Genomic DNA, 20,821 nt, shown 5'->3' with positions numbered 1-20,821 from the left:
TATTTCACTACCTGCCACCAGCCTTGCTGGCAATCAAGTTGCTTCAGGAGAAGAAAGAAAAAAAGAAAAGAAAAGAAAAGAAGGGAGGGGAGCAGAGGGGAGAGGAGAGGAGAGGGGAAGGGAGGGGTGGGGTGGGGAGGGGAGCGGAGAGGAGGGGAGGGGAGAGGTGAGGAGAGGAGAGGAGCAGAGCGGAGAGGAGAGGAGAGGAGAGGAGAAAGAAAAGAGAAAAGGGCAAAGAATTTCCACTAACTCCATCAAAATTCATGTCTTGTACCCTTTCAATTCTTAATCCACCTGTTTCATGGGGCCCAGACATATACTTCTCCTTTTTCCCAGAAGCTAAGAATTTCTGGAATTGGAGTGACTGGCAGCATATAAATGGAGGTTTTCATGTTGCAGTTCAGGCCAACCTAACTGCAATTAACACTTCTTTTCTCCTTTACTAATAACAAAATCCACTGCCCACTTTACTATGAAACACAGGGTCATTTCTATTGGGACAATGTACCACTGAACAATATTAATATCCATCCAGCAACCATATGATAAAGCAGACTGAAGGAAGTGCATATCTTAGTCTGCATGCTACCTAATTAGAAATATCTGACATTAATAGCATTTTGGGGGATGTGTATAAATATGATAGCACATAGATACTAAAATTATATTAGCAATTTTTCACATCTAAAATTCTTTAATTCTAAGTTGTACTTCATCTACAGTATCACTCACTAACATCAGGCTCTCATACACACGTTCTTAGGCCTCTTAGTCTCAAAAGAGGTTATTGTAAAATATGGATGTCCAGATAATTTGCATGATTAATGAAAATATGTTTTAGAATATTAAACATTTAAAATGTTAGCATTCAGTAGACTTTCTGACAGAAGTTAAAAGACTATTAGAAAGACTGATGAATTGCTACAGTACATTAGCCCTCAGAACAAGGAACCTGCTTGCTAGAGGACATTTATGTAACTTGTTAGCTTTCTTGTTTTTTCCTTTTCTCTCCCACTCTAACTAAATTGTCCTTATGTGACCTTGGCTCAGATTTAAATGGCCAAGCATAGGACTTTGCAAAGTTTTGAACTTGCAAATTACATGAAAAACTATAGGCAGAGAGGGTGAAAGAAAGCAACTAAACTAGCCGGTGCTTGGCACACAATATATCTGGCATATAGTAGGAGATTCATAGAAATGTGTCGAAGGAATGAAACACCTTCTTTCATGTTTAGGATGGTCTTACCTCAGCACAATGGAAATAAATAAAATAGAAAATCTTCACCTCAGCACAATGGAAATAAATAAAGTAGAAAATCTTCTCCTAGTTAGTGACAAAGTCACTAACAGTTCAGTTGTTTGGGTAGGGAATGCAGATCTACTTATTTTTTTTCCATTTGTTAGGATTTGTATTTAAAAATGAAGCTCTACCTACTGTAGTCTTCTAGAGCCTTTTGTCTTGGATGACTGCAGAGCTTATTAGGACCTATTTGGTCATTTATTTCCCTCTCTTATTATACTTAGAGATGAAATATACAATAAAGGACTGTCAGGGAGGTGTTTACATCCCCTCTGGGTAAAAAGTAAAAGACTATTGAAAAGGTAGGGCAACAAGAAATATCAAAATAAATTCTTAAGGTAGAAGCAGTAAGCGGCTTAATGGCCTTGCTTTGGGGGAGACAATTAACTTTACTTGAATTTATGGGAAGTATTATCATGAAGTTATGAGCTCCATCTCTGAGCCCTACTTGCCAAAGCCTGCTTCTTTAGGCAGTGTTTTCTTGATAGTGTTATTTAGTTGATAGTTTTCCAATGCTCAGGTATTACACAGTATTATTATTCCTGTGTCAGGGAGTGTGGAGAAAAGTATACTAGGGTACAGCATCTAAAATCCCATTACTTAGTCATTAATGAAAACAGTGGGCCGAGCAAGTGTAGGAGGCTGAATCTTTGCCCCCAAAGACAAAAGATTTGAATCAATGGAACCTCGCAAATTGCACCTTATTTGGGGAAAGGGTCTTTGCAGATGTGACTAAATTAAGGATTTAAAAATGAGGAGTGAGTGGGCCCCTAAATGCAACCACAAGTGTCCTTATAAGAGAAAGGTAGAGGGAGATTTAACCCGTGGAAAAGAAAAGATCATGTGAAGACAGAGGAAAAAGAGATGTGAAGATGCTGGCCTTGATCATTGGAGTGAAGTAACCATAAGCAGGGAAAGCTGGAAGCCACCAGAAGCTGGAAGAGGCAAGGAATGGATTCTCCCCCAGCACCTCTAGAGAAAGTGTGGCCCTGCAGACACACCTTGATGTTAGTCCATTGATACCAATCTCTGACTGATCTCCAAAACCAAGAGAGAATTAATTTCTGTTGGTTTACACCACCAAGTTGTTGGTGAATTTGTTATAACAACCACAGGAAACTAGCACAGCAAATAAACGATTTCCAGCATTAAACAAGAGGATCATTACCCCTATTCTTGGCATTTATTAGTAGACCATAGGAAAAAGTAGATTATTAGCAGTAAGTTTAATACAAATATATATAAACATCCATAGCCCTTAAAACTTCTTTCTTTCTCTTTCTTTCTTTCTCTTTCTTTCTTTCTTTTCTTTCTTTCTTTCTCTTTCTTTCTTTCTTTCTTTCTTTCTTTCTCTTTCTTTCTCTCTCTCTCTCTTTCTTTCTTTCCTTTCCTTCCTTCCTTTCTCTTTTTTTCCTTCCTGGTTTTTTTTTTTTTTTGAGACAGTCTTGCTCTTGTTGCCCAAGCTGGAGTGCAATGGCATAATCTCGACTCGTCACAACCTCCGCCTCCCCAGTTCAAGTGATTCTCCTGCCTCGGCCTCCTGAGTAGCTGGGATTACAGGCATGCACTCCCATACCCAGCTAATTTTGTATTTTTAGTAGAGATGGGGTTTCTCCACATTGGCCAGGCTGATCTCGAACTTCCGACCTCAGGTGATCCACCCGTCTTGGCCTCCCAAAGTGCTGGGATTACAGGCCTGAGCCACTGCACCGGCCTGTTCTTTTTTTCTTGTATATGTGTTGCGTGTGTTCAATCGACAAATTTTTTTTTAAACAGGACAGAAAGCTCCTTCAATAAAATGAATTTATGAATATGACAGTTAAGTATATGCTATTTTTATCCCTCAAATGTTTTAAATTTCCTTGTAACATAGCTGTTACAGGCTAAAGAGCATTATACAAGTTTAAAATATTCTTGCAAAGCAAAAACATTCTGATTTTGGCTTTATTAACAGCAGAAGGCTCTTTGAAGACCTGTAAATATATACTTTGCCACTCCCTGAAAGAAAAGTGATTTTTTGTATCATAATTTATTTGTTTCTCCATTCCCTCATCAACTCTTTATTGAATATGTCCTAGGTACCTGGTAAATCTGCTAGGCTCTGGGAAAAATAAGCTACAGCACCTGTTCCCAAGGAATTAAGAGTTCAGTGTGGTCCTTTGACATATGTGTAAATAAATACATCCCTATGAAATGTGATAAACTACAGTAAGTAATGTATACAAGTGGTGTGGAAGCAGCGATTACAAATAAATTATTTCAGAACCAAATGATCTGGGCATTCAAGACTTTTGGCTACTTTGCTTACTAGCTTCAGCAATCAAGTTCTGTGTATATGAGCTTGAGAATAATTAAATTGTGCTTACACATTTGCAGTAGGAGAGGAATTTAACAATACATTGGAAATGTTTTGTATTCTTTATTCTTGTGGCCAAATATTTAGGACATTCATAGGGAAGATTATATTCAGGGTTACAGTAGACAAGATTCAATATCTTCAGATTCTGGATTATAGAATTAATAAATTATAGGCATTTTACTCCCGACTTCAAAAGCAACAACTTGTGCAGTAAAGGTTACTTAATTAAAATTTATCCAACTGAAACACCCATTTATCTGAAACAAATGTTTGTGCAATTGACATCAACCAACTCCTCACATGAGTAGGTAAGAATAAACAATGGAATGATGCCCAATGAATATCAATTAAAACAAATTGCTCCTAATAAACTTTGCACAGGCCCATGTTCATATGCACCTGTATGAGTCCACACCCCCACCCTTGGAACTTTATGACTGTAACTTGTCTTCCTTAAAAGGTCAATTAGCATTGACTGCATCTTAAAGACTGTGTCTTCATTTTATCCTTGAAGCCTTAATTTTAATCACTGATGAGGCGCAAGTTTCAGGTAGGACCAGCTACATAACGGGAGACAGCCTGAGTGCTTAGAAAATGGTCCAGCGCAAAATGAAAATGCACGACCTCTTGTTCAAAATGATTAAGAATTTAAAGACAGCAATACAGTACCGGAGCATTAAGCCAGATGTGGACCTTTGTGAGAGCACAGCCCTGTGCAACAACACAGGTTACATGAAGCTGGCCCTGGTTTCAGATATCCCTTATCAACAGTTCCCATTTGAATTTTCCCAAAGACCATACTGCAGACGTATGGAAATGAAAACAACCTGCCTAAAAGTCACATTATGATCCCAGCTTCTTTGCACAGGCTGATATTAACTAGAAAGGCATTTTTGGGTGCCCATTAAAATTCCATTTCAATCAAAACGTGGCATGCTTACTTGACTTGGCTTTTCTCCATTCTAATCAGCCTTACTCACATAACTTATGAGGCAGAGAAAATGCTATGTGTTCCCCAAAGTGTGTTTGTTAGCCTCCTGGACATATTCCCAGCCCTCTTGCATTCAGCTGGGTCCCTGTAATCAGTTCACATCAAAGGTAGGGCCTGGCGCATAATATCTGCTTTGAGATTCATGTCCTCTTCTCACTAGGTTTTCCTTACTCTTTCTTTGGCTGCCTTCATCTCTTCATCTAAATGACCGGAAGCATGGAACTCTGAAACGGGGAACCCAACAAAGGAAGAGCTCACATCCCTGGGTCATTTTTGGAGGAAAGCCATTCAGGAATGTTGCTTGACCCCCATTTGAGTGCTACATAAAATTAAACTTTATTACATTAAGCTACTTATATTACTCTAATACTCTGTGTTAGAGGGTATGGTAATCTGAGGCAGGGGGATAGGGCCCAGAGGGGTATCAAGATTGTTCAGCAATTCTGATACACATGAACCTTGGGCCACCTTTTGAGAAACTGCTGAAGTCATCCGATCAGCAGACTATAAAACAATGTGCTAGCCAATAGCTATGAGGTTATCTTGTGGGGATATTTATATTCTCATAATAGCATGCATTAACAATTTTCAAAGCACTCTTTCCTGTGTATTTCTAGAGGATTCTGGAGCACTGTGAGGGCTTCAACATTGCTAACAGTGAATTATCTGGGATAGAATGACCAATAGCAACAATGATACTTGCTGAACATACTCCCAAATCTCACAAATTGTCACCTGCCTGCCTGTAGGACTTACAGACCTCAAAATCTCAAATTACCCAGGAAGAATTTGATGGAAACCCTGGAATTGGGGCGGAGACTAATAATCTGGGAACATTGATCTTAGGAAACTCAGGGTCTGGTATTATCAGAGGGATGAGGGGAGATGCCCGGAGTGCTCAGAATAATGGCAAGTGTTCTTTTCCCTTTGGCTGCAGAATGTCAGCATTTATGGGAAAAAGTCGATCAAGTACTTACTGGATCTGCTTAATCAAGCATAATCGTCACTATGTGACTGGCAGTTATTGGAAGGTCCTGTGTAAGACAGTGCCAGAACCAGTATGCAAATAACTACTTATATTATAGATAGTAAAAGGAAAAATAACTTTTTCCTCAGCACAGGAAATCCACATGATGCAATACAAGAACATAAAGTTCGGCGTGTGAGGGATTTGGAATCATACTTAGTTTCAACACTTATTTGCTTCAGGTTCTTAAGTATGTAAGATCCAGTTTATTCAAATGTAAAGGGGATGTTAATGTCTATATTGCAGGGTTGTTGGGAAACGTAAGCATCTAGCATGATTTCTGCAAGATTTTACCTCTGCCAAGCTCATTATTTGTATCATATAATAATATTATTGATACTTTTAAGATTTAAGCATGAAGAAGCACTTCCATCACGCACTTTCGAATTTGTACCATAAAGAATCCTACTAAGCATCCTTTCTGCCTTCTGTAAAACTTCGAAATTCTTTTGCCTAGTCTTTTTCAAGACACACAGTGTCAGGCATTGATCATCATCTCTTCCCCACATAGACAGACACATACTTATATTCCAAACATAGGTTCAATTGTCCAAATGCTCATAAGTTGTAGGAAATAATAATTTATTCAATATTTATAAAATATTGAACTATCATATTCACACAAAGGGACTTTAATTTGAAAAATTACTTCTCATCCTGAATCTTAAAAAGAACTCTCAGGATCCTGATTTATACAGATTTTTCTAGACTGTCCCTTTTTTACTACCTACCTTTATAGATGTTTTATTTACTGTGCTATAAGAGGTGTAGGATAGTTTTCCTCTGAAAAAAGCCAAAAATTCTTCAAATATAAGGGAAAGATATAATTTAAGGATTATTTATAAGTGCATTTCTGAGACATGAATTAGACATCATATAAATTACTATTAATAAAAATCTATCTTTTTTCAGTAATTTCAAAACTACCTCGCATTTTAATGTTTGCAGCAGTGTTGATATAGAAAAATTTAATTATCTAATGCATTTGTTATTTTAGCTGAATCAAAAGCATTTTAACTCTTAAAATATCCTATGCCACATAAGATCCCAGATTAAACTCTATGGCAACATCTAAAAGATCAAAATATACATTTTCACATAAGAAAAACAGGATACAAAATTTACAGTAGTTTAATTAGTATAAAAATAGATACTTCTGTGTTTTGTAAATTAATAAGTTTAACAAATAGACTTATATTTGTTGATTTTATTGCGAGCTTTCAATGAGCAATGTGTCTATTGCCCTACCTGCATGATTGCAGCAACTATAAATTGAGATCTTTCTAAATAAATAAAACTCTATTAGACACTTGGAATAAAGTAACATAAAATACATAGTCTTTTCTGTCAATAAATTTGCAATCTAGCTGAAGAGGCAGTACCAACATCCAATACTGTGATAGCAACCCAATCCCAGCACAACATATGCATCACAGTGCCAAACCAGTACAGCCAAATCGTAGCTGAAGAGCTCAGTGAAGGGAGACATCCTTAAAGTCTGTGAGACTGGGATATTTGCCTTCTAAACTGAAATATTCTGGTTTTCAAAGTATACAGTTCTATGTGTGTGTGTGTTTTCTATTTTTTTATTGTATTGTTTTAAGAGGAGAAAGACTACACAGATATTTAGTATAAAATTATGTACTAGGCAGGTAAGCTATTTGTGAAGTAGAACTACTTAGCTATATACTATATTATTTATAAGAGGAATTGTCAATTAAAAACAAATTGACACTAATTACACCAAATTGGACTTCAGTTGATTACAGTACACCAAATGATTCATTTATACATTCTGTTTTCATTGGATGTTGTGGAAAATTGTTTGCATTTCAGTGATTAAAAGGAAATCTTTAGTACAATTTTTCCATAAGGTTTTTCTTAGAAATAAAAAAAAATCATGGTGTACAACTTATTAAGTGATTAGCTGTGGGGCTAGCTGTTACATAGTAGGTGCCAGAGATATTTGGAGCCCAAAAGCACGACCCCGGACCTACAAGAACTTATCATTCAACTGGCAAGGCAGCACTCTGTATTTAATATAGTAATACAAAGTGGGCAAATGTTAAAGGCTACATGAGCCTATTAGATACAGGTGTCCTGGTGAGGATACTATTCCCCCAGCCAGAAGGAGCCAGTTCCATTCTAACCCTGAGTCTATGAATATAAGAATAATGCTGATATATCCCTTTTTGGTTTCAAATTTCCATTATCTGAAATAATAAAAGACAGGTGGAAGAGAAGTCCTGGAAGAAAAGGGTTCCTAAATATGCATTGCGAGAATGTCATAAATAACTGTTTAAACAAAATCGTATACTAAGTAGTAAACTTGGGGGCTGATGGTTCATTCTTCAAGAGGAGGATTCCCATATTCATGGAATCACAGGTGTCAAAGACGGAGGGGACCTAGAGAGGGTCTATTCCAATACCACCATATTGCACGAAAATTTGAGATGGAAGAGGGTAAAGATATCTATCCATGGTCACACCAATTTGCAAGTAAGAAGAATTCAGATTTGTGCTGAGATCTGGAATTAAATCTCAGCCTCCTTCTTCACATCATGCTGCTTAACTATAAGTAAAGCACAGGGCAATGGACAAAGTTAGATATTTAACAAAATGCTGCTAATTGAAATTAGACCTTATAAAGAAAAAGCAACCTCTCTCATCCTTACAAATCCTCTGAAATTTTTGTTTCCTAAATAACATACAGTCCCTAGGTAGGAAAAAGGCAGATTTACAGTAGTCTACATATCATTAACCTTAAGGAACAGCAAAATTTAAAAAAAAAAATCAGCAATATAATATTTGCCTCATGGAATCATTGTGAGAGCATTATCCCAGAATAAGAGAATTTACCAATCAAAGGAGCCTTTAGAAATCGTTCTCATGACTTATGTGAAATAAAGGATCTATGCCAGCCAACTTAAAGAAAAATCATACCTCCTATAAGGTGTCTTGAAGACCATCAGAGCCTTCTGAAACAACATTTTGATTAGCAAAGTGAAAATGAATCGCAATATTGGCACAGGGTTTTGCTACAGTTTTACTTAAATCAAGACCAATTGGTTGAAAAGAGGAGATATACCAAGAAGAAAGATTCATTTCATGTGCTGCATTTTGATTGGGCTTCTGGATCCTCAAATTTAAGATCCATACTTTCCCCAGGACTCATCATTGCCTGATGATAATTACAAAGGTATGGTAATGGAGCGCTTTAAATCAAACATGCACAGTAGATCTGCTGTCACTGCAAGAACCATCTCATTGAAGCTGGCAGGGAAGGATGTGCTTGCCTTTCAACTGGCAGAGGAGTCTTCTTGGCTGGCATAGAAACTAGCTCTGCCTTAAATCTTCCTGATTTAAATTACTGTTAGAGTAATTTGGCTAATTGAAAATGTCTGTCTTTGGAGAAATTTTTCATAATGTTAGTGTCATTTGCAGGGTGCGGAAGAGATCTTCAGGGCAGCGGCGCTGCCTGCCCGCCTACAAAGCCCCCATTGATCAACAGTACCATCCAAAAAGTCCACCTAGACAAGGGGTCATCCAAGGACATGCCAATGACTCTTTCTTGCCAAATGGTATACACGAGCAAAGTGTCTCTGAGACAATGTGAAGCCTCCAGTAAGGCAGACAATGTAGACAGGGTATTCCCAGCCTATGCTGGACAGCTCCAGTTATTTCGAGAAGTGGTATGGAACTGGAACAACCTTAAAGGAAAATTGGCCATCTTTAATTTAAACATAAATGTATGTGACAGACCACCTGAAGGAAATAAGCAAGGGGAGAAAAAAAATTTCAAAGCAGACATAGTTTTACAATTTAGGCAGAAATCACAGTTGGGACACCATGTGTTAAAAGTTGTGTAAAAACTGGTTCTTAATAAAATCACAATGCATGTGGTATTGTTTTTCAATGTTTTTATTTCCTAATTATTTCATCTCCTTTTAAATCTCTAAGTTAATTTTCCTTAACCTTTAAAGCACTAATCTGCTAAAAGAAAATGAGCACGTCTTTAATTGTCCTGAAATGGGAGGTTAAATTACATACTACCTACTCAAATAAAATTTTACCACAATGCATCGGTGAATTCAACAAAACAAGCCAAAATCACTGGTGGGAAAAACAAATCAGTCTCTGAGAAGGCAAATCCTTTTGGTTTTGTTCTTCCTGTTCTGGCCCATCTCAGCCTTGCCGGGCCTCCAGTTCTCCCTTTTCCTGAGTCTCTGAGTCCCTCATCCAATCCAGGTCTCATAACACTTGCTGGTCTTACCAATCATCCTGCAACCAATGACTCACTCTTTTTCTCTGCTTTACCCTTACTGAACACTCTCTGACTTCAAACTTGTCCTCCTTCCTTGTGCAGTTTGCTGCTTCAAAGTCTCCTCAACTGCCAAAAGCTAGCATTTATAAACATTCATAAACAAAGAAAGATTTTAGTTATAATGCTCAATCCAGGAGTCCCCAAAACAGAGACTTAACTTTGAAATCTGATTTTATGCCACTTGTGCCTCTCTTCTAAGCTCATTTCTAAAGGATTTGAAATATGCATTGGTGAGCTTCTCTATTATGTATCCTAGGTTGAGCCCATCTATTTAAAACTACTACCCAGCTTGGCAGAGCTACCTTCCACAGTTTATTTGTAAGTCAATTCTTTGGAATGCCTTTTCTGGTGGAAACTATCATCTACAGAATGGTTTAAGTCCTAGGCCAACTCGAAATATCTATTTAGTCCACAAAGTACAAGAAGCATAGCACTGAACTAAAGAAATTGGAAGCTCATATAAGTTAAAGTTGAAAAGAAGCATAAAGAGTATATAAACCAACTTTTTTATTTTATAGATGAGAAAATGGAGATATTAAAAAGCTAATTCTTCCATTCTAACACAGCATCCAAGAGGCAGAACTAGGAGTTCTCTTTATTGCCAAGACTGGGCATTGTCTCAATTAACCTACACGACAATCTTGAATGATTAGTATTATTATTCACACAAGGAAAGCATAGTCAAGAGAGCGTAAGTAATTTGGTCAAGGTCATACAACTAGTACCAGTAGGGTGGTGAAGCGGGGATTTAATCTCAGTTTTCTCAGACTTTATGCATGCTTCAGTCTACTGCCCCTCATAGATCCAGTTATTATTTGTCACCACCATTTCATTGAGAATCTGTTTAGAGGCACAACTAATATGTCTGGGATTACATTTCTTCATTACGTAATGGAAGAAAGGTCACTCTTCTCACCCACAAGTCCAAATCACTAGTGATAGCCCTACGGTCTAGAAGAGATGCCAAAAAGAAAACTTATGAATAATAACTAGAGCAGTTTAACTGAACCCTGGGAGAACACAACTTTCTTTACTTCGCGTCTTGTTCCAGCTACGGGCCTATATTATCTCTCCTTCCCTTCTCAGTCCAGTTCCTTCTGAGCTGCCTATAATTCTTTTCCCTTTTTTAACCTCCCATTTATGTAACAACTTACTAAAGTCAGGGTTCTGCCCCATCACTTCACTGAAATTGTTCTAAAAACATATATCTCAGTGACTTTTTAGCAGATAATTCAAATCAGTATTTTTTCAATCAACTTTCTAATCTGGGTAGGCAGCATTCAATAGCTTTAATTAGCCTATTCCTAGAACTCTTTTCTCTTTTGCTTTTTATAAGCCCATTCATTTCAGAACCATTCCTCATCTGCCTTATTTATAAGCTCTTGCTCCTCCTCCTCTTCCGGGTCTTAAATGCTTGTGTTTTCTAGAATCTGACCCTTGATCTTCTTTTCTCTAAAAACCAGTGTTTTTCAACTTTTCCTGAACATTGGAATCTATAAGGTGGTATGCAAATTATAAGAGCAAACGCTTCTGAATGGCAGAGTACAGACCTCCATAAATCCTCTCCTCCATTAAAAAAAAGAGAGAGAGAGAATACTACTAAAAAAGGAGAAAAATAAATTTTGCCAGAACTCTAGCAATTAAGCAAAGGCTTGCAAGAATCTGAGGAACATTTATTCCAGAAAATCAACTGGCCCTTGGTAAAAACAGCAAGCTTTGTGGCACTTAAATCTGCCCTATTCCCCCTCCCTATGTCCATGGTAGCCTTCCAACCAAAAGCTACACGAACTGTAAACTCTAGAAGCCTAAGAGCCACCAGGAGGGAGTGAGTGGGTTTGGAGTTCCTGGAAAATCCTATCCCTAGAGAACTGTCACTCTTCACCTCACTAGCACTTTCACACTCAGGGCTTGTTTTTATCTGATGATGTGACTGACAGTTGACTCAAATCTAAGGCAGCAGCTTATTTGGTATGAACAGCCCTGTCCTTAAAGAATTTGTTAAAATCAATCAGTGCCAATTATTCAATTGTGCAGCTGAGGCAGTGACACAAGTTGGGTCAAGAGACTTACCAAAAACTTTAAAAGAAAACACTGGGGGATGGGATTTTTATATGGAATGTTGAAAATATCTAACATATTCCTGGAACTCTAGAAGATCATATGCACTTGCAGGAATGTGCACACATACAAAAAAGACCTGGGAAGGCCTTAATCTCTCACCTGTGGATAATTCTGAGGCTTTGCACAAGCAGGAAATGAAGGCTAAAGTAGAGTTTTCAAACTGCCTGCTGGAATGTTGAAATATTCCCCTCAAACACATGCACCCAAAGCCCTTCAGTAAAATGACAGCTACTTGCTGGTTCAATGCATTCAAAGAAATCTATGTGAAGTCATTAGCTGACTGCTAAGCCAACTGATCAGAGATATTGAGGGGTATGCGTGACAGCAAGTCAGACTCTTCACAATTAATTCAGGAAACTCAATAAACAAACAAGCATCCATAGCAACAAACTAACAACACCCACAGCTAACATTGTAATTAATCATAAAAAAAAGAATGCTTCTCCTCTAAGATCAGAAACAAGACAGGGATGTGTGTTATTCCTATTTCAATTCAACATTAAAGCTACATTTGAGAATGTATATTGTATAACACCACTGATATGAATTGTACATATACACTTAGTATACTAAAAAACACTGAATTGTACACCTCAAAAGGATGAATTATATATTATGCAAATTATACCTCAATAAAGCTGGTATCAAAAATATTACTATCTGGGCTCTATCTCCATATATTCCCATTTAATGCTTGCTCAATGTGACCTGGATCTTGAAAATTCTTAAAGCACTTCAAATGATTCTATTCTGGAGTCAACAGTGAGACCCACTGGTCTATGTCATCTCTCTGGGAGAGTGAGTCTAAATCTCGGGATGCCCACTGGCACCATCCAAGGAGTTTTTGAAATTTCAGTGTTTTCTATGAGGAACTTAACCAAATGTACGAGAAAAAAAAAAAAACTCCATTAAAAAGTGGCAAAGGACATGAACAGACACTTTTTAAAAGAAGACATACATGTGGCCAACAAGCATATGAAGAAAAGCCCAGCATCACTGATCATTAGAGAAATGAAAATCAAAACCACAATGAGATACCATCTCACACCAATCAGAATGGCTATTATCAAAATTCAAAAAATAACAGATGCTGGAGAGGTTGTGCAGGAAAAGGAATGCTTATACACTGTTAGTGGGAGTGTAAATTAAATTAATTCAATGATTGTGGAAGACAGTGCAGTGATGATTCCACAAAGATCTAAATTCAGAAATACCATTTGACCCAGGAATCCCATTACTGGGGTATATATCAAAAGGAAAATAAATCATTCAAATATAAAGACACATGTACACGTATGTCCACTGCAGAACTATTCACAATATCAAAGGCGTGGAATCAATCCAAATACCCACCAGTAATAGATTGGATAAAGAATATGTGGTACATATATACCATGTAATACTACGCAGCCATAAAAAGAACAAGATCATGTTCTTTGCCAGGACATGGATGGAGCTGGAGGCCATTATCCTTAGCAAACGAATGCAGGAACAGAAAACCAAATACCATATATTCTCGCTTACAAGTGGAGCTAAATGATGAGAACACATGGGCACATAGAGGGGAACAACACACACTGAGGCTTGTTGGAGGATGGAGGGTGGAAGGAGGGAGAGACTCAAGAAAAATTACTAATGGATACTAGGCTTAATATCTGGGTAATGAAATAATTGGTACAACAAACCCCATGACACACTTTACCTATGCACATCCTACACATGTACTCCTAAACTTAAAATAAAAGTTAAAAAAAAAAAAAAGTCAGTGCTTAGTTCCTGCTCCTAGAGATTCTGATTTAATTGGTGTGGAATGTAGCATAGGCAATAAAAATTTTTTAAAGCTGTTTATTATGTACAGCAAAGTTGAGATACACTGATCTGTCGTCCTAGCCACTCTAAATTTTCAGCTCAGCCCTTCTACCCAATGACTTATTTTGAATGTTCCACATGAATCTCAAACCCAGTCTGTTCAAAATGAAACTCATCTTTTTTCTAAAATCTTATTCTCTACAGTGCTCAATCACCCATCTAGATTTCAAATTATAAATCCAAATATTACCATTGTCTTTTTCCTCTCCTTCATACTTCACACACAATCACTCAGCCCCAGCAATATTACTGTCAAAACTTAACCGTCAGGTTTACCCCTTCCTCTTCCTCCCCACTGCCTCTTCTTCAGTATACGTATATATTTATCTCCTTTCACAGAATCATGATCAATTCTCACTACTCTTTATAACTCTATACTTCATCTCTTCCAATGCACTCACCAGACTGCTCAGTAGAGCATTGGAAATTGCAAATCTGATTACACCACTCCCCAGTTTAAAATGTTTCCTTAGCTCTCAAGTACTTTCTGAATGAAATTCAAACACTTACACTGATTTTTAATTATCTGTTCCTACCTAATTCTCCAGCCTTATCATTCATCACTTCACCACGCCTCTCTCGTTACCCTATCCTGTGGTGATAGGAAACTGCTTTCACTTTTTCTAATGTGCTTTACTCTCATAACTTTCAAGCTGATCCACCACCTACCTCCCCATGTCTAGACCCACCACCTACCTCCCCATGTCTAGACCCACCACCTTCACTGAAACCCATACTGACCCTTCAGTACTTAGCTCAGATGTGAACCTTTTCTGATAAAACATCCTGGTTACTTCCAGTATGAATTAAATTCCCTGCTGTGTGTTCCCATATTATCATAGGCATTCTTCTACTACAGAATTTATCACTCTTGCAAAATTGTCTGTTTAATCTTTCTGTTAAACTGATCGCTCTCTAGAGCAGAAATTCTGACCACAGCACTGAGTACAGAGGCAACATATAGTAAATGCTTAATAACCTAAAATACGCAGTAAAGGAATAGTTGGTTTTTCTTTTTTCCAGATTGTATATTGTAGCATTAGAATATACTAATATTTTATTGTTAATTTTTAAGAATTATAAAACAGAATACATAGTTGCAGGAATGCATATACACACACACATACATATCCTGTATTTCTGTGTATGTGTCTGTGTGTGTGCATATATATGAAATACAGACACCCAAGTACACACTATATGTATATATAGAGAGAGAAGAACCTGTACAGAAATAGAAAAATATTAATAATGGTTCTCTAGACATTTCTTTTCTTGTTTAGGCCTTTCTATGCTTTTATATGTGAACACGTATTATTTCACAATGAAAATAATTTTTAAAAGATAAACTTGTCTAATTTTTCCCCACCGATTTTACTTGCTACTGTTTTTCTTCTAAATCAGCCAAACGAAGCAGAATGCACTCAAGTTTTTCTCTGTATGCCTGTCCTGAAAACGTATTTATATTGAAATGAAAAAAAATTTGAATTTCTCAAGTATTGAGTTACTGTGATCACCATTAACAAATTATAATTCACTGCCTTTGTGTATCTTAATGTAGGAGAAGAAAAATGTTTAGGTGAACAAAAAGAGAAAAACTTAGATGGTTATTTCTTAATACAGCACAAAGTATGAGAAATTCATATTTTAATCAAACTAAAAAGACTACATTGATTTAAATATGTATTTGAGAATAAACATTGCACTTTGATTTAAACATTGTTTACTTAGAAATTTGTATCATGTCTTCATAGTAGCAAAAGTTGATTGGGAAAAATGTCCCTTATCAAAGCAGTTAAAATTATGCACTGGATGATAAAAGGTTCAGGTACCATTTTCGAGTGACATGCATTCTTAGTTAGCAGACTATTTTCCTGATTATACCGTTAATCTGACAGAAGCACATGGGCATTAAGTTTGAATGTTACGAAACCGTCTTTGCAAAAATCGTAACTGAGGAAATTATGACAGTGAAAGAGATCGGACCTAACCAACTCCACTTTGCTTCTAATCTTTAAGCTGTCCTTGTTCATTCCCGGGCATAGGCCTAAATAACCCTGGAAAGGAATTTAATATATAGTTTGACTGTGAAACAAAATTGATAATAGCCCTTTCCCAAAAAGACCTCCTTCTTGCCTGGGGACCAGTCTGCCTTTGTAGGACTAACACATTAGCTCCAAGATTAGAAATTATGGTTTAGGGCTGCAAGAGTCTGAACCTCCTCAAATTGCTCCTGGGAATAACATCAATATTGTAAAGCCTAAGATCAATGCTTGAGATCTTCTGCAGACCCTGCATTCCAATGCAGCAGATGACAGACACTACCCAGAAGGGTAATCTGGGTCAACCAGTTCTGAGATCCCATCTAGGAACAGAAGTCACCAAGAATTCACTTTGACCCCCAATTATTTAATCTCCAACCCAACCAATCAGCACTCCCCACTTTCCGAGCCCCTACTCGCCAAATTATTCTTAAAACCTTCTGTATCCGAGTTTTCAGGGAGACCGATTTGGGTAATAATAAGGTGGCGGGCACCTATAGTCCCAGCTACTCGGGAGGCTGAGGCAGGAGAATGGCGTGAACCTGGGAGGCGGAGCTTGTTGTCAGCTGAGATAGTTCCGCCTCACTCCAGCCTGGCAGACAGAGTGAGACTCCGTCTCAAAAAAATAAATGAATAAGTAAATAAATAAATAATAAATAAATAAATAAAACTCCAGCCTCCCACACAGCCGCCTCTGCGTGAATTCCTCTTTCTCCATTGAAGGTTCCCTGTCTTGATAAACGGGCTCTCTCTAGGCAGTGGGCAAGGTGAACCCATTGGGCAGTTACAGTTATAAACTAGTTATATTTCCACTGAGAAGTCATTCATGTTTACATATTCTAGAAAGCACTGTAAAACTGTTGGTCCACTTTCCTTTTATAAAACCATAATTTCCAAACAATCTGAAATTGTTTGGAAACATAAACAAAACAAACCAGTGCCTAGCCATGCCCATGCTTTGTTTGTTTGTTTGTGTTGGTCATTATATGGCATGGCTTAGTTGTCTTTAAGCCTCTGTTTGTACTTTTCCAAGGTTAGAAATGGAGGATAAATTCAGAAATCTCTCAAGAGCGTATAGCAAATACAGCCAAAGCAAGGACATATCATTCACATGAAGACAATGGACTAAGAGAATCAAGGAAAAACTTGAAGAGGAAACTAAGATATGAAGAGCAAATTTGGAGTTTAAGTGACAAGGAACTTGAAATAGAAAGAAAAGGACAATGGGTCTTGCATTCTTGATAATGGAGGATTGCCCGGTTGTTCATATGAGCACAATCCTCTGGCTTTTACAAGTACATTTGGCCTCCTTGCTTTCTCACCTCCTACTTCGTCCATCTCCTGAACATTCCCAATCTAGTCCCAAGTTAGAACATGTATTCTTCATGCTCTTCCTACTATATACCTCCTATCAGGTAGTTGAACTTAACTGTAAACTGCAGGATGGTGCTTTTTAAAATTATTATTATTATACTTTATGTTCTAGGGTACATGTGCATAACATGCAGGTGTGTTACATATGTATACATGTGCCATGTTGGTGTGCTGCACCCATTAACTTATCATTTACATTAGGTATATCTCCTAATGCTCTCCCTCCTCCCTCCCCCAAACCCACAACAGGCACCGGTGTGTGATGTTCCCCTTCCTGTGTCCAAGTGTTCTCATTGTTCAATTCCCACCTATGAGTGAGAACATGCGGTGTTTGGTTTTCTGTTCTTGCAATAGTTTGCTGAGAATGATGGTTTCCAGCTGCATCCATGCCCCTACAAAGGACATGAACTCATCCTTTTTTATGGCTACATAGTATTCCATGGTGTATGTGTGCCACATTTTCTTAATCCAGTCTGTCATTGATGGACATTTGGGTTGGTTCCAAGTCTTTCCTATTGTGAATAGTGCCGCAATAAACATACGTGTGCATGTGTCTTTATAGCAGCAGCATGATTTATAATCCTTTGGGTATATACCCAGTAATGGGATGGCTGGGTCAAATGGTATTTCTAGTTCTAGATACTTGAGGAATTGCCACACTGTCTTAAGTGGGCTTCATCCCTGGGATGTAAGGTTGTTTCAACATATGCAAATCAATAAACATAATCCAGCATATAAACAGAACCAAAGACAGAAACCACATGATTATCTCAATAGATGCAGAAAAGTCCTTTGACAAAATTCAACAGCCCTTCATGATAAAAACTCTCAATAAATTCGGCATTGATGGAACATATCTCAAAATAATAAGGGCTATTTATGACAAACCCACAGCCAATATCATACTGAATGGGCAAAAACTGGAAGCATTCCCCTTGAAAACTGGCACAAGACAGGGATGCCCTCTCTCACCACTGCTATTCAACATTGTGTTGGAACTCCCTGCAAACAGGGACAATTTGACTTCCTCTTTTCCTAATTGAATACCGTTTATTTCTTTCTCCTGCCTGATTGCCCTGGCCAGAACTTCTAATACTATGCTGAATAAGAGTGGTGAGAGAGGGCACAGGGTCTAGGAGATGGAACAGGCCACAAGGAGCTGTTCAGGTAATTAATTAAAGAATGATAATAACTGTACTATGAATCATCTCCATCCTCAAATTAGTGAATCTCACTATTGTACCCAAGGTCAATATGTTTCAAGTTTAGGGTTGTAGAATGAGAATTCCATGCCTAAACTGAAGTTCTGGACTGAAGACATGGAGCAGTATCTCAAGAGCATGCTACACATTATAAAGGAAATTCACCTGACTATTCAATCCCCTCTTCAAAGAGGAAGTGGGTAAAAGAGGAAAATGGAAATCACAAGCCCATTTTAAAAAGTAGGTCCTTTACAAAACCTAAGATGTGTAGAGAAAATAAAGTATTAAAATTTCTTACGGGCTTTCTCCATTGGGGATAGAACCTGTCCATATGCATAGAGTGACTACATAATTTCTTGTCCAAATCATAACACTTCAGAGCACGACCAAGGACACTGTTAATAAATGTGCTTGGGTAAAAGGCTTAAATGAAGACTCCGGAAGTGATATGGGCATGTGGTCATGTCTACCTATGCCACCAACCTTCCACAGAAATGGGTAGAGATAGAGCAGTCATATTTCTCATGTTTGATGACTGGGTCAACTATGCTTGCTTGCTGATCAACAAGACAGTATGAAGATTCTAATGTTTTTAGAAAAGAAAGAAAAGTAACAAGACAACTTTTTCTGATAATCAGAATAGAAGTGGATTTTGGTATTAGATTTATATTAAATAATTACTGCCAGTTTTGTTGCGTATGCTGTTTTACAATTAGGTTTTTTAAGTCTTTACCTGTTATATTAGTGTGAACATTACCTATAAATTAAATTATGTGTGTCTAGGATTTGTTTTAAAACATTGTAGTGGGAAGTTGGAATAGGAGGAGAAGGGGGGTTGGTTAATACGTTGACAATATATTGGTACTTGTTGAAGCTAAGTGAGTAATGGAAGCTTATTATTATCATCTCTGTACTTTTTACATGCTTAAAAATTTTGTACATGCTTGAAAATTTTCATGATACAAATGTAAGTGTCAAATAAGGGGTTTTCCAACTTAGAAAAACAGCATAGGGAAGAAAAAACAATAATCACAACATTTGGGAAGGCAGAATAAATAAGAAATAATTTGGAGACCCCAGGAAGCTAAATCCTAAGCTAGCAGTAAGTAAATCTGGAAAAAAAAAAGTATTCAATTTGTTTCATACACTCTCAAAAATCTCATGAATCTAGGGGAGATCATTAGCATGTAGAAGTACAAGGGAATGTGAACTGGGAATAAGAGGACTTATTGAAAGCCTACATGAGAAGCAATAAGACTTCAAGATTTCTCCTTCCGTGCTGCTCAGCCAAAGATCTGTGCCACTTGCACCCTGGCAGAATACCAGAGATTGAGAATGTGGAATGTAGTGCAGTGCTATTCAGGATTAAGAGATACCAATACCAGACCTTTGAACCAGGTATTCTGTATTGAAAACATGGGAACTAAGTAAAAGTCCATACATTTTAATGAAATTCCCAGTCCTATTTTTACCTCCTAGCTCCAAGGATGCTGGTAGACAGATTTGTATCATCCATGCAGGAGAGAATTTTTATCTGGAGAATCTGAGCTATTTATAAGAAAAACATCTAAACTTATTGATTTGGGATCCCCTATGAGAACACCTAATAAGAACATTTTACAGTTAAACCTATAATCAATAAGTCACACATACACACATACATGCAAACGTTCCAATCAGCTTTTTCGTGAGCAATCCTCATACATAAGCATATATCCAAAAATCACAAGATTTCTCAGGAAAGTTTCTAACATGAAAAACAAACCAAAACCAGCCAACAGCAATATGAAACTTGAAGAAAAGGGAATCTATTCAAGGAGTTGGGGGAAAATCATTATTAATATTCTTAGAGAAAAATAGATAAGTTATTTCGTCCATGGAACAAGAACTGCCACTTCTACCAAAAAGCAACAATGACGACAAAACAAAATGCATAAAAAAGAGACTTTTGAAATCTAAAATATTAAGGTAGAAATTAAAAATTAAGTAAAAACATTAAAAGAAGATATTTTAAAACTAAACATAAAATAGAAAAGATAGGAAAATTATAGGACCAGTAGAGGAGGTACAATATTCATTCACAAAATAGGAGATATCAAAAGGCTAACAGGGGAAAAAAAAATAAGTTAAAATTTGTTTTCTATAAATTTCCCTGAATTGAAGGGTCATTCAATTTGAAAGACCCACTGAGTGGCCAATGCAAAGGATACAC

General features: G+C 37.2%; 1 long non-coding RNA gene across 2 annotated transcripts in view; it reads right to left on the bottom strand.

Annotated features, from left to right (window-relative positions):
- LOC105483455 (uncharacterized) overlaps positions 1-20,821 on the bottom strand; it is a 223,265-nt gene that overhangs the window by 124,766 nt on the left and 77,678 nt on the right. The gene's annotated exons all lie outside the window — the stretch shown is intronic.

This window comes from Macaca nemestrina, chromosome 4 (assembly GCF_043159975.1).
Source record: "Macaca nemestrina isolate mMacNem1 chromosome 4, mMacNem.hap1, whole genome shotgun sequence".
In the NCBI taxonomy this organism is placed as follows: domain Eukaryota; kingdom Metazoa; phylum Chordata; class Mammalia; order Primates; family Cercopithecidae; genus Macaca; species Macaca nemestrina.
This window is presented reverse-complemented; position numbering and strand designations above follow the sequence as displayed.